Consider the following 15,743-nt stretch of genomic DNA (forward strand, 5'->3'; position numbering starts at 1 on the left):
GAGACTGAAAGAACTGGGCATGTTTAGCCTGGAGAAGAGAAGATGGAGGGGAGACATGAGAGCACTCCTCAAATACTTAAAAGGTTGTCACACAGAGGAGGGCCAGGATCTCTTCTCGATCCTCTCAGAGTGCAGGACGCAGAATAACGGGCTCAAGTGACAGGAAGCCAGATTCCAGCTGGACATCAGGAAAAACTTCCTGACTGTTAGAGCAGTACGACAATGGAACCAGTTACCTAGGGAGGTGGTGGGCTCTCCCACTCTAGAGGCCTTCAGGAGGCAGCTGGACAACCCTCTGTCAGGGATGCTTTAGGGTGGATTCCTGCACTGAGCAGGGGGTTGGACTCGATGGCCTTGTAGGCCCCTTCCAACTCTGCTATTCTATGATTCTGTTAAGGCCAGCCAGCTGCGTCTGCCCCAAGTCTAGCTGGAGTGTGAGTGTGTGGGTTCCTGGGTGCAAGAGGGTGGCTTGTTTCTCTGAAGGTGCCCCTGGACCTGCCCATTCCTCCTTTCCAGCGGCTGATCGGAGCTGCATCCCAGGCCACTTGCACAAACACTGTGCCCCATCTCTGGGTTTTGTGATTGTGCGTGGGGTAGTTGGGTTCCTTGACTGACCACCCTCAAGCCTGCAGCAAGGTGGGCTCTTGGGGCCCAACTCCCCCCCCCCCCAGTCCAGGGGTGGATCATAAAGCCGCTCGTCCTGGAGTTCACAGACGTCCTCCGATGACATGTGTGCCATGGGCCTCGAAGGCCCCCCAACTGTTCCTCCGGGTGTTTTGTGTGTGTGTGCTTGTGGTGGTGGTGGGGGGAAGCGTTCCTGACACGCATAACCCTCCCAGCCGGGCCCCGTTGTGCGCCGTTCCTGTCCTCAGGTTCGATTTGTGTGTCTGCATTCACACGAGGGCAGCGATTGCCCCAGCGACTGGGAGAGGGTGGGCTGAGAGCCCCTTCGCCCGCCTCCATCTCGACTCCGCTGTTGGGGTGCCAGTGGAAGGGGGGCAGCCCCAGACCAGACTGCATCGGCGCAGGCGGATTGCGGGGCGGGGGGCGCCGCAGTGCCGGCCCCCGAGTTGCCCTAATTCCTCCGCCGCTGGCTCGGAGCTGCGCTGCCCTCGGAGGTGACGAGCGGCGCGGTGGACGCTGCTCGCCCCTCCTTCCTCAGCTCGCTTACACCGCTGCGCCCCCCCCCCCCCCCGTGCGCGCGACGAGGAGATGCCTCCTGAATACACGATGCAGTGAGGAGCGGCGGCGGCGGCGGCGGCGGACGGAACGGCTGGGCTCCGCTCTGCTCTGCACTGCAGCGGCGCACGAGGCGGGCGGGCGGGCGAGGCGAGGCGCCGAGAAGCCCCCGGAGGCGGCCGAGGAGACCAGACGCGAGCGGCGGAGGCGGCGGAGGCGGCGGCGGCGGAGGAGGAGGAAGCCGGGGCGAGCGCGGCTCGGTGGCGGCGGCGGCAAGCGGCCGCCATGCTGAACAACCTGACGGACTGCGAGGACGGCGACGGGGGGGCCAGCCAAGGTAGGGGCGCCCGCAGCCCGGTCCCAGGCTCGCCGGCCTGGCCGAGGGCGAGCTGCCGCCGCTGTGCCGCCGCCGCCGGGCAGGCGGGCAGGCGGGCAGGCAGGCAGGCAGGCAGGCAGGCAGGGCGCGCGCCGGAATGCGCCGCCGCTGTCCAGGGTGCTGGAATGCGGCCGCCGTCCAGCCTGGCCCTGCGCCTCGGCTCGGCCCGGCCGGCTGATGGTAACTCGCTCGGGAGCCACTTCGGCGGTGGGCCAAGGCGGCCGAGGGTCCTGCTCGGCTTGGCGGCCGCTGCGCGGGCTTGGAAGCGGGCGCCGAGCACCGACCCCCTTGGCCGCCTCGATGGGGCCGTCCTGGCCGGAGCCCCGCAGCAGTAGCAGCAGCAGCAACGGCAGAGCCCCGGCAGCTGCCCTCCCCTCCCCGCTCCGCGGCCTCGCGCCATAGCCTGTCTCTGGCCGTGGGGGTGCTGAAGTTCGCCCGCGGGCGGCCAGCCAGGACTGGCTGCCGTGCTGGGCCGGGGCGGATCGCGCGTGGGTGTGCTCCCACTTCGCAGGCCCAGGCCCCGAGGGCCCCCAGCTCTGGGCCCTTGAGCCTGCGCCACCGGGCCCCGTGGTACCCGGGATGCCGGGGAAACGCTTGCCCTGCCCGCTTCTCCAGCGGGGCCAGTCCTGGGCTGCAGACTTGAGGTGGCGGCGGCAGCACCTGCAGAGCCCTGCCACTTTGAGGCAAAGCCTTTGGACTGAGCCCCCTGCTGCCCACCCCCGGGCATGGTGTCCTCATGGGGGGGGGGGAGAACCTGCTCTCTGGGCTGGGGCTAGGCGTTTGGCCGGCTTTGTTGGCAGGCCAGCCGGGGAGCTGGCGAGGCTGCCCTGCCCGGGCTCGCCTTGCTGAGCACGAGAGGAAGACGCAGCGTCCTCGCCATTGGCAGCGCTGGGGCACAGTGCGGAGCGGCGGTCTGCAGGTATCTGCATGGGAATGTGCCAGGATGGCATAAGCCAAAGCAGATACCAGCTGACTGGGGGAGGGGGGAGGGAGGGAGCCTCCATCTCTCTGCCCCACTTTCCTCCTTGCAGTCAGTCGCTGGGTACTGGCTTTTGTCCTGCACACGCATCTCTTCCAGCTCTTCCCCACACAAACACTCTTTTCCGCTCAGCTCTAATCCCCATTCCTCAAGGAGGGCAGGATCCTGAGTGCGGTGCTGGGCTGGCTGCAGCAGGCTTTGGGGGGACAGAGACTGCTGCAGGAGTCCGGCAGCTGCATGACATGGATGTGTGCTGGGGGAGGGGGGCCAGGGGGGAGGGGAACGCACACGGGCCTCGCTGCCTGTCCTGGCTCATTTGCAGGCTTCTTTCAGAGCCGCTCCACTCCAGGGCAGCTCCGCACTGCCAGGCCAAGGCCCCCGCTTGGCCTGTGCCTCCGAGCTGGACTGGCATCGCTGCGTTCTCCGATGGAAGCTTTGTGGCACAGCCTGCCTGGCCCATCTCAATGGGAGCTGTGGTGACCAGTCAAGGGGGCATTATGGGTCTCTGGGGCTGCCCCTGTTGTCCTTGCTCCAGCACCCTCTAAAGGGAAATAGGGCAGCCTCCTGGAAGGCGTTGGGCAACTGCCTTTGGCGGTTGGCCAAGTGACCAGCCCTGACCGTGGCCCTTCCTGTGGGCTGACAACTCCTTGTGAAGTGTGGATGTTGAGCACCTGAAGGAATCAGACGTCCATGTAGGATGCAGCCTGGCCCAGGGCGGGCAGCGGGCTCCTTGTGAGGTTGGCACTCTCAAGATCCCAGGAGCTCTGAGCAGCAAATCAATTCCACTGGGGCTGCAGAGAGCTCTAGGGCCAGCGCAGGGGGTCAGCCGGGGTGCGTGTGTGTCAGTATTTGTGGGGGCATTACTGAAGCACAGCCGAGTTCAAGGATTGTGGCCGGTGCCTTTTGCAAGGTAGCCCAGGAGCCTGAGGGACACGTATCTTGGGCCATCACAGAGCCCTGCTGCTTTGGCTACTCTCGCAGAGATCTGGCCCTGTTACAGGTTATAATAAGAATGAGAATAATCCCAAACACCCAGTTAGTCCTTGTGCAACACTTTGAGCTGTAACTACAGTGAACAAGATGAGATATTGTTGACTAATCTCAAATATGGGGATACCATTACTGACCAACATTACAGGGGGGTTGTAAGAATCACTGAGACAACGGGGGTGAGGTGTTTTGGTCACTCTAGAGTGCAGACAGTCTGTAGAGCCTTCATATGAAGGGTACCCTCTTTGCTGGACCAGATTTTTTTGGCTCTTTGTGAAATCAGGTGGGGAACGCCCAAGATCATAGCTTCTGAGAGTCTAGACCCATGACATCACTCTCCCCACACCTGCAGGAAGAAACGGGCCTTTCCTTGGTGGGAAATGGGTCAGAGCCGCCGGGAATGAGGCGAGGGAGCCACAAGCAAGGGGCGCACACCTTGCTGCAGGCAAAAGAGCTGGTGGAGGTGCAAAGCCCCGTGCCTGGGCCCCGGCAGTGTTCGTGTGCAAGTTGGGGGAGGGAGGCGAGCCGAGGGGGAGGAGGCCGCATTTCGGGTGGCTGCTTGGCAGCGCTGCCAACGCCTCTCAGCCCCTCACAGCCCAGCAGTGCAAAGGAGTTGGCAGCCGGGCGAGCCTGAGTGATGGCAGAGGCAGATCAGTGACTTTGCTGGGCCCAAGACCTTCCTCGTGTGCCCAGAAATTTGAGCTGCGTGTGGCGAAGGGGACAACGTAGAGAAGAAAAACCAAAACAACAGCCCTGCTTAGGCCTCGAGCAGAAGCAGCCACTTTCAGGTGGGGGCAGGGGATGAGCAGGGACTGTGAGGCTCCACCTGACTCCAGCCCAGAGGGGCTGATGGGTGTGTGGGGCTGCCTGGGAGCGTGCAGAGAGAGCCAGGGCAAGGCTCTTCCTGGCCCTCCAGCACTGTACATCACTTGCGGTATTTCTTATAGAAAACAACAAGAAGATTTAAAGAAGAATGGACTGAAGTTGGGGGTGGAAAGGCAGTGGTGCCCCACTCCTCGACAAAAGCTTCCAAGCAACGCACCCCCCCTCCCTGTTCGGGCTAAGCGAGGGCCAGTGCTGAGCCTTCTCTTCTGCCAGGGCTGCCTGTGTGCCAGCTGTGCTTACAGCCGAATCTACTCAGTGGCTGTCACAAGCATCAATCAATCCTGCGGCCAATGGGGAAGTGCTGGGGCTCTGGGCTGACCCCAGCAGAGAAAGAGAAAGACCAAACCTTCACTGGTCCCCCTGTGCCTGGCAGGGCCACCAAGGGGGGCTGGGGCTGGAGGGGGTTCCCCTGCAGGACGTGACATCCGCCCTGCCCTGCCCTGCCCCAGTACCTGGTCTATAGGCTGCTGCTGGTGGCCAGGCTGAGTCTGCTCCTGGCTACCTTAGGGGAGCAGGAAACAAAGGCCTGTTCCAGAGCCCTCCTTAGCAGACCCGCCCTCTGCTGCCCACAGGCGCAGGCATCTGAGCTGCAGGACTTTGCCAAGAGCCTGAGGGACAGTGGGGGGGGGGCTTGAAACGGGGAGCCAGAGGCAGGGTGCCCCACTCCTTGTGTTGGGGAGGGGCTTGGCAGGGAACTAGCTGGAGGCGTCTCTGGTGCCTAGGCCTGCAGGCCCAGCTGCAAGAGGACCTAGGAGCCCACTTTGCCCTGCTGGCGGACAGGGCAGAGAGAAAGCGCCTCGTTGTGTCAGCTGTGGCGCCCTCTCCTTGGGAGCCTCTCTCTAGATTACCTGCAGTCAGGAAGGAAGCCAAGAATTGCAGGGTGGGTGTGGGTGTGGGTGTCTGTACAGCGTGGGGATAATGACAGGCATTTGGGGAGCACTGCTGTCAGAGGAGGACAGTGACTGCCCGGTGGTGGCTCCTTGGTAGGCCCTTTCTCCATCCACTGGCACAGGAACATACATCAGAATGTGTCCTGGCTATGTCCAATGTGACCTCTCTGCCCTGATGACGCTGAGCGCACGTGCCAGTCTTGCTGCTGGAGCTGGTTGTGGGCCAAAGCCGTGGCTGCTGTGCGTTGAGCAGGGCTGGGCCCCAGCAGAGTTGTGGCAGGCCCTGGCCCTGATGGCCAGCGCCCAAAGGGGCACCTCCTGGATAGATACAGCCTGGTGATATCCAGGCGGCTTTGGGTCCCAGTTAGTTGGGCATTGAGCAGAGGAGGCAGAATGACTAGTAATGCGGGGGGGGGGAGCACCCTAAGCTGAGGTGATGTTGCTGCTGCCTCCTCCCACTGGGAGCTGCTGACATTTTGCACATGCTGCCCACAGAGTGTGGACTGGAGAGGAGGGGGCTCCAGCTGGACACCGGCCTAGAAACAGGCGTTCCACCACCGTAGCCTCACACAAGGTTTGGAAGGACAGGGCAATTAGGTGCTGGTGGATGAAAGCGGCTTGTTGCTTCCTCCACGAACCACTTCCTGTCTCTCCCTGCCTGCCTGCCTGCTTGCCTGCCTGTCTGGTTTGGTTTGAGGATTATCTGATCTTCGCACTGGGGCTGTTGTTTCCCTGCCAGCGATCCAGCGGCCGGCCTTGCCAGCCACCGCAGAAAATTAAAAGGCCGGTTCATGTTGAGTGATCCCTGGGGAGAGAGGGAGGGAGGGGGAGGGAGGGAGGCAGGGAGCTCTCTCTCTCTCTGGCGGAGCATGAATCAAAGAGGCAGTCTTGCCGCTGAGGAGCTGGTCTGGCCCCACCAACCCCACCGCTGCCTGGGCATGGCCCACCGTCAGCCCCGGCTCCGCCATCTCCCCCTGTTGGGCTCCTGCCTGCCCCCTCTCCCTCCAGGCCACTTCCTTCCCCGTCCTGCCTGCTGCTGGCACTTTGGCCCCTCCAGCCACCACAGCAGATTTTGGCCACCTGCTTTGATCCGTGCTGGGGCTCCCCGTGCCCCTTTCTAGGGTGCCCCCGGCTACTCAGCCTGTTCTTTATTCATTTATTCCAGCACTTTTAAGGCTGCTCCAGTCCTGGCTCCCTTTCGCCCTCCCCATTGTCCTCTGGGCCACATGACTGGAAGGCCTCTCAGGTGATTGGGAAGGGAAGCGTCTGGCTGCCCAGAGGACCAGAGGCAGGATGGAGATGGCCGGCCCAGCTAAGGCCAGGGTCTGCCTGGTGGTCGCTCTGCCTTCATTCCCATCGCTAGGCTCCTGCCGCTGGCCCAGCTCATACCAGTCTCCCTGGTGCCTCATCGCCCCACAGCGTCCGGCCTGCTGATCAGAAATGGTGTGCCGAGTTGCTGGAACAGCCTGCAGCAGCCCCTCTGCGGCAAAACGGTCTCCAGCCAGAGCCAGGAGTCATCCATCACGCCAGACCCCACTGCGAGCGCCGCTTCGCTCCTTCCCACCAGGGTTACTTCCCGGCGCCCGATCCACAGGGCCCTTCCCCCATCCGCCCCCACCACAGCCCCCACTGGATCTCCCCACCACGGCATGGTCCATGTTCAGAGTGAAGCAGACCCCAGCCCTGCCTTTTCCAGAGCTGACTATGTACAGGGAGCCTCTCCACTCTGCGAGAGTGTGTGTGTGTGTGTGTGTGTGTGTGTGTGTGTGTGTGTGTGTGTGTGTGTGTGTGTGTGAAAGACAAGGACTGGAGGGGCATAAGGCAAGCAGGGCCCTTACGAACACCCACAGCTGGGACTGGCAAAGTGTGTGGTAGAGGAAATGTGTAGCTGTTTGGTGCTCCCTCATGTGTGTGTGTGTGTGTGTGTGTGTGTGTGTGTGAGAGAGAGAGAGAGAGAGAGAGAGAGATGAACCCAGGAGTCAGACCTTCCAAGCAGCCCCCATTTGACCTGGCTCCTGGTGCTGGAGCCCCTGCCCCCTGCAGATCGAGACCCCCCATGATCAAGGGCTGATCCTGTCACGGCTTGCCTGCGTTCATGGAATGCAGAGCGGCAGGGCTGCTTGTCCCCTGTGGAGCTGACATGGCCAATGTGGGGAAGGGTCCTTAGGAAGGCAGTTGGCAAGCAGGCTGTGAGTGGGCTATGAGCTACAGCTCACCTTCAGTTGTAGAAAAAAGGGGGAGCCGGAATAAGCCCAACATGGGTGGTAAAAGCACTTTTTATCTGAAAAGTGAAATTGGAATAGCCAGAAATCTCCCTAAGATGTGTGCACACTTCCTTGAGCTGAATCCATTTCTTTTCAGATTAAAAGAACCACCACCGAGATTTAGCATTTTGTGCATTTCTGGGCCCTTCCTGGCTGCCATGGCGCCTTCCCAGCTCCTGCCATGAGGCCACTTGAGGAGGCTCAGAGCAGCCCTCGGCCTCCAGTGGCATCGTGAGTTTGTGTGCGACTCACAGCAGGCAAGAGCTGCGTGCACCTGACTAGCAGAGGACGGGCATCTCGGGCACAGCTCCTGCCCAGCTGAGCTCTAGTTTGGCTTCCTGATTCTATGGATGAGAGAAATGCAGTAGATCTCCTTCCTCTCTCCCTCCCTCCCTCCCTCCCTCCCTCCCTCCCTCCCTCCCTCCCTCCCTCTCTGTGTATGTGTCCATCTGGGTGTCCGCCAGGGAGGCAGGCGTTATTTTTCCCCATTGAGCTCTGAGTTTCATTTAGGTCCAAGGGAGCCACAGCAGCAGGCAACAAAGGTGGACGCTTCCTTAGGGATCCCCCTGCCCTGCCCTTGCATCTGAGCTGCCTGCTCCCATCCACAGAGCACTGGTGCAGCCAAAGTGGATCTGTGCTCTTCTCTATTCTGCTTCCAGTGGCAACGCCAGGCTTCTTTCTTCCCCTCCCCCCCCCCCCTCTGGCCACTGAAGACAGGACAAGAAGCAGCAGCTTTGAACTACAGGGAGACAGGTTTAGGTTAAGTGTTAGAAAGGAAGAATAGCCCAGCTTAAGACTGGAATAAGCTACTTCAGGAAGGTTATGAAGGTTTCCGTGCTTGGAATTTTTTACAGAGAAACAAAGACAGGGCCTTCTAGTCCAACACTTTGTTCACACAGTGGCCAACCAGCTGTCTGCCGGGGACCAACAAAGCAGGACACAGTGCAACAGCACCCTCCCACCCATGTTCCCCAGCTACTGGTCCACACAGGCTTACTGCCTCTGACCCTGGAGGTTGCAGTTAGCCATCAGGACTAGTAGAATTTTTGGAAAATTGTGTTCTAGGGCAGCTAGATTGAGGGTGGCCAGTGAGGGGACCCCCTGCTCTGTACACCTACCAAATCACAAGATGAAGTTTCTTAAAATGTGTCCACTGTTTCTTTTGTAAGCAAGAGAGAGTTGTTTTCAAAAGCTAGGAGACAGACATGCCCCCCTACTCAGTTCAGCATGACAGCCGTCACTGGGTTTTGCGTGCAACCCCTTTGCCTGGCAGCTACTTGGTTTTTTTCCTTATAGACCCATGAAGTGGCTGGTGGTATCGCAAATGAAAACCTCCAGCCCTCCAATCATAGCTTGGTGAATAATAGACAGGATCCTGCTGAGAATACGGCCACTGGCTGTCTGTCCCTGGACTAAATGATCTCTGGGAATCCCTTCTCTAGGACTCGATCGGTATCCAGCAATGAGTCAGCAGGACCCAAGTAGGTGCGTGTTGGGGAGCAGCAAGTCAGCAAAGGAGCTCCGTTCTGCAGCCCCCATCTTGCTTTCTGGGTCCCTTCCTGCAGCCCCCCAGGCCTGGCTACCCGGGGTTCCGCCCCTGCTTCTCTGCCCTGGTGGTTGGTGGGTTGGGAAGCTTGCGGGTGAGATGGGACAGGTGTAGTAGCGTCTGCCAGGAAAATGAATCCTGACCAATGTCTTCAAGGTCCCTTTTGCTTTGCATACGTCAAAATTTGCCTTTGCTAAGTGAGCAGGGCTCCATTCCCCCCCACACACACCTGCCAGCTGGCCTAGCTTCTTGTGCACACCTGCAGGGCTCCATTTAAAACAACGGAGCAGGAATTGCACAAGAGGGATCATCCCCCAGCAAGGGCATTGCTCCTCTCTCTTGCTTTCAGTACCCTGTAATCCGTGTGGCTGCTAACGAAAGGCTCACTTGCTTTGCCAGCAGGTGTTCGTGTGGCAGCTGCTCAAGGCACAGGAGCTGCGAGGCAGTACAGATCCTGCCAGGCAGGATTGGGCTGCCCCAGCTTCTGAGGGCCATTGGTATGGCGGGACACCCCCAGGGGCCTGGGCCGGTCCCTCTGCCCCTGTTGAGGCTGCCTGGGGCACATTCCCTTCCGCTTGCCCACATGGCATGCATGCATGAATGCTTTGAGGCTCAGGACTGAGCGGGCAAAGGGTGAATGAAGTCTTAATTTAATTCAATTCTCTTTTTCTGGGGCGGATTACGTGTCCATCTGGATTCCAAAAGCTAGCGCACTCTGGCTGGCCATCCAAAGCCAGAGACCCATGGCCAACGTGCCATCGGAGGGTCTTCCAGGGCACGGCAGTGAGCAAACGCCACTCCCCATTCTGGCACGTCTCACCTCCATCAAGGCCATGTTCACAGCCTCCGTGTCCCCCAGAGCCAATGCAGCCGAGTGACTCGTTCATCCCAGCCCCCTTCAAGGAATTTAACATTGAAATTACAGTGACTATAAGCGGAGCTTATTACAAGAGGTAGACAGTGTCGGATAAACAGAGGTGAGCCTGAGGGTTTTCTAACTGAAACACAACCCTGCCCTGTCCTCGTTGCTCTCCCTGCACGGCCTGTGTGAGGTCTTCTGCTTTCCTGGCATCCTGACAGTCCCACACTCTGTGCCATTGCCATGTCAGCGTGGCTCGGAAGCAGCCACCAGTGTGTCGTGGTCAAGGTTGGGCTGCAGTGGCTCATCACAGCTGTCCCCATGGCCACGCTGCCGAGGAGAGCCCAAAGCTCCAGGCTGACGGGTGGCACCATATCAACAAAGCACTTCTATCAGGTTTTGTCTCCTCCCTGAGCAGGTCTTTTCTGAAGTGAAGGGGGTCTCTCTTGCCTCTTCAAGATCAGGCCACCCCACAAAATACATTGCAGGGGGACAGGGAACAGTATATTCTTGCTGGGGGGATCCACAGCCACCACCAGCCACAGTGAGGATTGCAGCTAAGCTCAATGGGAGCAGGGAGTTCTGGGTGGGGGGGCAGGTGGCGTCAAGCGTCCCTGCTGAGAAGGAGCTGCCGCTGCCGCTGCCACCTCCTTGTGAACTGTGGTGCTGCTATGTAGCACTGCATCACCACCACCCTGAGCTCCAGGCTGACCGTGGCTTTGGCCACCTTGGGTCTGCTCCCTGTCAATAATGGGGACCCTGACTTGACAATCCAAAGAGTTGAGGAAGGGTGTGTGCGTGTGCAGCTTACACACAGGAAGCAGACCTGGGGTGCTTTTTTTCCTTTGGCTCAATTGCTTTAACAAAGGTTTTCTTTTGGCTGGAAAATGTCTAAAATTGGTTGACAACAACATCAACAACAGGTTTATGGGAAGGAAGGAAGGAAGGAAGGAAGGGTTTCTAAGACCGTCTGAGCAAACCTGCATTCTCAGAACCACAAGTGGCAAAGCAGGAGCGCTGTCCTCTTTCACGGGGCAGGGGAGGCCTGCCCTTGCTGCGTTTCCTCCTGCCCCAGCCCCCTTGTCCACCCACATCCTTCCTGGAAGATCTAAAGCAGCCTTCCTCAACCTGGGGTGCTCCAGATGTGTTGGACTGCATCTCCCAGAATGCAGAGCTGGCTGGGGCATTCTGGGAGTTGTAGTCCAACACATCTGGAGCATCCCAGGTTGAGGAAGGCTGATCTAAATTATCATCTCTCAGAAAGCATCTTCTGCCTCTGCCCACACTTTCCTCCTTCCCTGATGGTGCTGAGAGGCTCCCTTTTACACAGCTGCAAAGGAGACCAGGGGTCCCTCTGTGCAGAGAGTCCTGCGAGTAAGGAGGGCTGGGATTGCCTCCACCCCACATTGCCATTTGGGTGAAGGGGGCCGATTGCAATGCAGAGCGGAAGCGGGGCCACGAGGCCTTGCAGGCCAGAAAGCCAGTGAAGCACCCCGGTGGCCCGGAGACTGAGCACTGGAGGAGGAGGAGGAGGAGGAGGAGGAGGAGGAGGAGGCAACGTCTCTTCAGCTATGAGTTCACCCGCCAGTGAGCGGCTGCAGGGAAGCTGCTCAGTGGAGAGCATACGGCCGTCCATCCGGCCTGGCAGCGGGGTCGCATGCCTGGGCTGCTTGTCCCGTGTTCCAACCGGTGGAGAGCGTTTGCAAACACCACAGTAGGGGTGCTTTTGCGGGGAAAATGAACACCAGAACAGCACCATGAGTGACAGTATTGCCCAGGGCTTAATGTGTTCCAGGACACATCCAGGCTCAGCTCAGGAACCTGTTCTCAATAGAAGAGCTAGGTCCTCTGTTGTGTGAAGCAGTGATCAAGTCAGCCCCCTCTGAGCAGGTGCAGAGAGAGCTTTTAGGCTCAAGGTGCTGGTTGTCCAGGTCAGCCGGCTGGGCTCCCCCTAGCACTGCCTTGGGAGACAGGGAGGGCAGGGACCCTTCCCGGCCACCTGCCCCAAGGGCGTGGGGTGGCTGGGGGTTGCTGTCTGTTTCCGCCCGCTCCCCTCCCCTCCCCGGGACCGAAGCCCAGTGTCTGACGGAGTCCAAATGGCAGAGGCAGAGGCGCGCGGGGACGCGCAGCACGCGCCCGGACTGCAGCGCTGCGCTGCGCTGCTGTGCTTCGGGTTTCGCCACGAGCGGCGGGGAGGGACGGAGCTGCTCCTCCCGCGGGCCGGTGGGCACCCGGGCACCCGGCAGGGCGGGGGGAGGGCACCGGAGGGGCCGCCAGCCCCCTGCCCCCCGTCCGTCCCCCGCACCAGGGAGGCCGCGGTGCGTCCCACGGGCCGGGCCATCTGTAGCGTTACATAAGCGCTTTCCTGGGGAGCCGAAGCTCCTTTCTGGGTTGCCATGGCAACCGAACGAGTGATGGGAAGGATGGCGGCGGCCTGAGTCCATGTGGCGAAGCAGGGGCCGAGCCCCCGGCCTCCTCCGCCACGTCTTCTGCGCAGGGGCGGGCGTGGGGCGGGGGTCACTGCCCGGCAGGGCCGAGTCATTCCCCCCCCCCCGCGCCTTTCAGCAGGAAAAGACCCCGGGCTCCGGCGTGGGTCCGGCTCCGGGTTGGGCAGCCGAGCGCCGCCGCCGCAGCCGCCGCCCCCGTCCCGCCCGGGAGACAAAGGCACGGGGAGGGCGCAGGGCGTGGATCGCTCTGGCCGTGACTGGCCCGACAGAAGCTTTAATTGCAGATTCAAGATGTCCCCGGTTAATTAGTGGGCGTGAAAAAGCCACACGCCCTGCGGTTGGGAGCGCAGCCGCCTCGCTTGTGGCTGCAGCAGGCGCGGAGGGCTCAGTCCTGGGCATGCCGGGCGGGAGAGAAGGAGGCCTGCGGTGCCCAGCGTTTCCTAGCCACCCTGGCTGGCTGGCTGGCTGGCTGGCTGGGAGGGCTGCCCTATATTTAAATCTAGCAGACCGCGTGAACATGAAAGTCCCCCCCCCCCATTAAGACGAACTAACTACAGGAGCCACAAATGGTGTCAATATGTACATTTTTGCTAATTTTAAGCAATGAATTGACCCAAATGGTTAATCTGGAGTTTTTTTTAACCCCTGAAATTGGCTGGCAGATGAGTAATTATGTGCGTGTCAAATCCAGTCCCCTAAGTAATGGTAATAATAGATTTAAAACAGATTTAATACATTTATTTTATCTAGTGTTGGGGATCTGGGTTCTGCCGTTCATGGCCCAGTAATCTCTTCTTTGAACTATGGCAATGTTTTCTTTATGGGGCTGCCCTAAAAAATGGTCTGGAAACATAGGAAAAGGAAAGGAACCTCTCATGCAAGCACTGAGTCATTACTGACTCTTGGAGGGACGCCAGCTTTCGCTGACATTTTCTTGGCAGGCCTTATAGCGGGGTGGTTTGCCGTTGCCTTCCCCGGCAATGCTGATGTTACTGCCCTGTGCTCTTGGGGTGCTGCTAAAGGCAAGTTAGCACCAGGCTCCTAGTGCCTTCGAGGGGGAATCCGGCAGGCCCAGTTCCTCCCGCAACTGTGATTGGGAAAGCTGCCTCTTACAGAAATCACCCCCCCCCCCCGCCGCCTTTACATCTAACCTTTGAAGTTGTCCAAAGCTAGTCCTAGCCATGTTGCACCTGGCAGTCTTAGCATTGATGCCTTTTAACAAATCTATGGTGCAACCACCTTTGGAGTACTGTGTACAGTTCTGGTCACGGCTCCTCAAAAAGAATATTGTAGTGTTGGAAAAGGTGTAGAAAGGGGCAACCAAAATGATTAAGAGGCTGGATCAACTCTCCTATGAGGAAAGATTTCTTACAACGTCTGGGGCGAGTGAGGGGGAGGCACGAGAGATGTGTTCAGAATCATGCATGGTGTGGAGAAAGTGGAGCGAAGAGATGTTTTTCTCCCTCTCTTATAATACTAGAACCCAGTGGGATCATCCCATAAAGCTGATTGGTGAGAGAATCAGGACAGATCAAAGGAAGAACTTTGTTAAACTATGGAATTTGCTACCACAAGGTGTAGTAATGGCCACCAGTGTCGATGGCTTTAAAGGTCTGGGAACTTTCATGGAGAACCAGACTGTCAATGTCTGCTAGTCCTGGTGGTTATACACTGCCTCCACTGTCAGAGGCAGGGTGCCTTTCAGTACCAGCTGCTGGGAGGCATGAGCAGGAAGGTGCCATTGCACTGTGGTCCTACTATGGGCACTGAATGCTGGACTGGATGGGCCCTTGGGCTGACCCAGCCGCAGGGCTCTTCTTGTGTTCCTTTCTAGGTGGTGGCTTACATAGCACAGCCTCTGCTGCACGCGTGTATTGTGTGGGCGTAGAAGCAGCAAAGCGTCGCAAAGCACCTTAACGTCTGAGAGTGTGGTTTATTTATGTATGTATTCATTTATTGCATTTTATACCGCCCAACTGCCGAAGCTCCCAGGGCAGTTGCCAGCCGACCTGGGAAATAAAGCCCTGGGTTGTTCTTGTGCATTTATCAGAGGCTTGATCTGAACACATCAGCAGCTGAAGCTTTTGTCAACCTGAACATGATCATTTGCTAACTGGTGCATTTCAAGGCCATAGCTTTAGGAGCTCCAGAGTTCCTGGTTCGAGAGTTGACTGTCCTGGCATGAAGATGGCCATGCTGGTGTTGCTGGATCTCATGTGAATAGTGAGGGAATGAGGGCCTGTTTGGCCAGGTGAATCTAAGACATTTAGGGGGACACCCTGAGAGCTGAGAGGCCCTGTATACGTATGTATCTGCTGACTGAAGTGAACACAATCCAGTCCCCTAGTTAACTTGTGCACTCCTCTTCTGGAAAGAGTGTGCGGAACTCGTGGGAGTGCTCCTTACTGTCTTGGGAGCAGGCCATAGCTGAGTGGAAGATCCCCTGCATTGCAGGCAGCAAGTCCCAGGTTTGATCTCCAGGTAGGACAGGAACAACTCCTGCCTGAAACCCTGGAGAGACGCTACTGCCAGTCAGTGTCGACAATACTGGGCTAGGTGAATGGGGTAGGTGTGGGTGGGAGTAGCCTGGCTGATTAGAAGGCAGCGTCCTATGCCCTGTGCATGTGGATGTATGATCACGCCTCTGAGGCTTCGTTTAGAGGCTCCTCCAAATCCCAGGCGGAACTCCAGCTTGCCTGCCATTTATGGCTTCTTGGCCAGCAAGGGCTTTTCTCTGTCTCAAGCCATCCTCCTTCCCGCTAAGTGATGGTTCTAGCATCCCGCAGGCCTGGGAGGTGCTGTGGGCCATGACCAGCCTCATTTCTCAGGGCTGCTGCCATGCACATCCGTTCAGAAGCCGCCTCTTCTGCCCTAAGCCTGGCCAGTTCCTGATGCCTGCAGAGCTCAGGCATGGGCTGGCCCTTCTTCCGTGGGGCAGCACTGGTCTGTCCTGCTTGTAGGCTGCGTCCCCTTGGGGCCTCTGGTTGGCCATTGTGCAAACAGAATGCTGGACTGGAGAAGGTTTTGGCCTGATCCAGCATGGCTCTTCTTACGTTTTTATGACTTGTCACACACCTGCCCTGCTGGTTAGCCTGGCTGCTCCCACAAGTGAGCTCCAGTTTCTGCTCTCCTGGGTGTTAGCAGTTGCCAAGCCCAGCTGCTCTGCCTGCAAGCAAGCTCCCTTTGGGCTTTGTTTGACCAGCCTGGCCTCTGCTTCCCCAGGGACACGGACACACGGACACACACACAGAGACAGAGTGATGTCTGCCTTGACCCTCCACACGCCTGGGAGATAGTAAGAAGAATTAGAGAAAGGATCCCTGCATCT

The 15,743-nt window shown here is 58.9% G+C and overlaps 1 protein-coding gene across 1 annotated transcript in view; it reads left to right on the forward strand.

Annotated features, from left to right (window-relative positions):
• Window positions 1–1,469: 1,469 nt before the first annotated feature.
• The window catches only part of SLC12A5 (solute carrier family 12 member 5), a 67,646-nt gene continuing 53,372 nt past the window's right edge, over window positions 1,470–15,743 (forward strand). The window contains exon 1 of the mRNA XM_063147517.1: window positions 1,470–1,516. The gene's annotated coding sequence lies outside the window, so the exon portion shown is untranslated. The remainder of the gene's footprint in view (window positions 1,517–15,743) is intronic.

The sequence above is a fragment of the Elgaria multicarinata genome, chromosome 1 (assembly GCF_023053635.1).
Source record: "Elgaria multicarinata webbii isolate HBS135686 ecotype San Diego chromosome 1, rElgMul1.1.pri, whole genome shotgun sequence".
In the NCBI taxonomy this organism is placed as follows: Eukaryota; Metazoa; Chordata; class Lepidosauria; order Squamata; family Anguidae; genus Elgaria; species Elgaria multicarinata.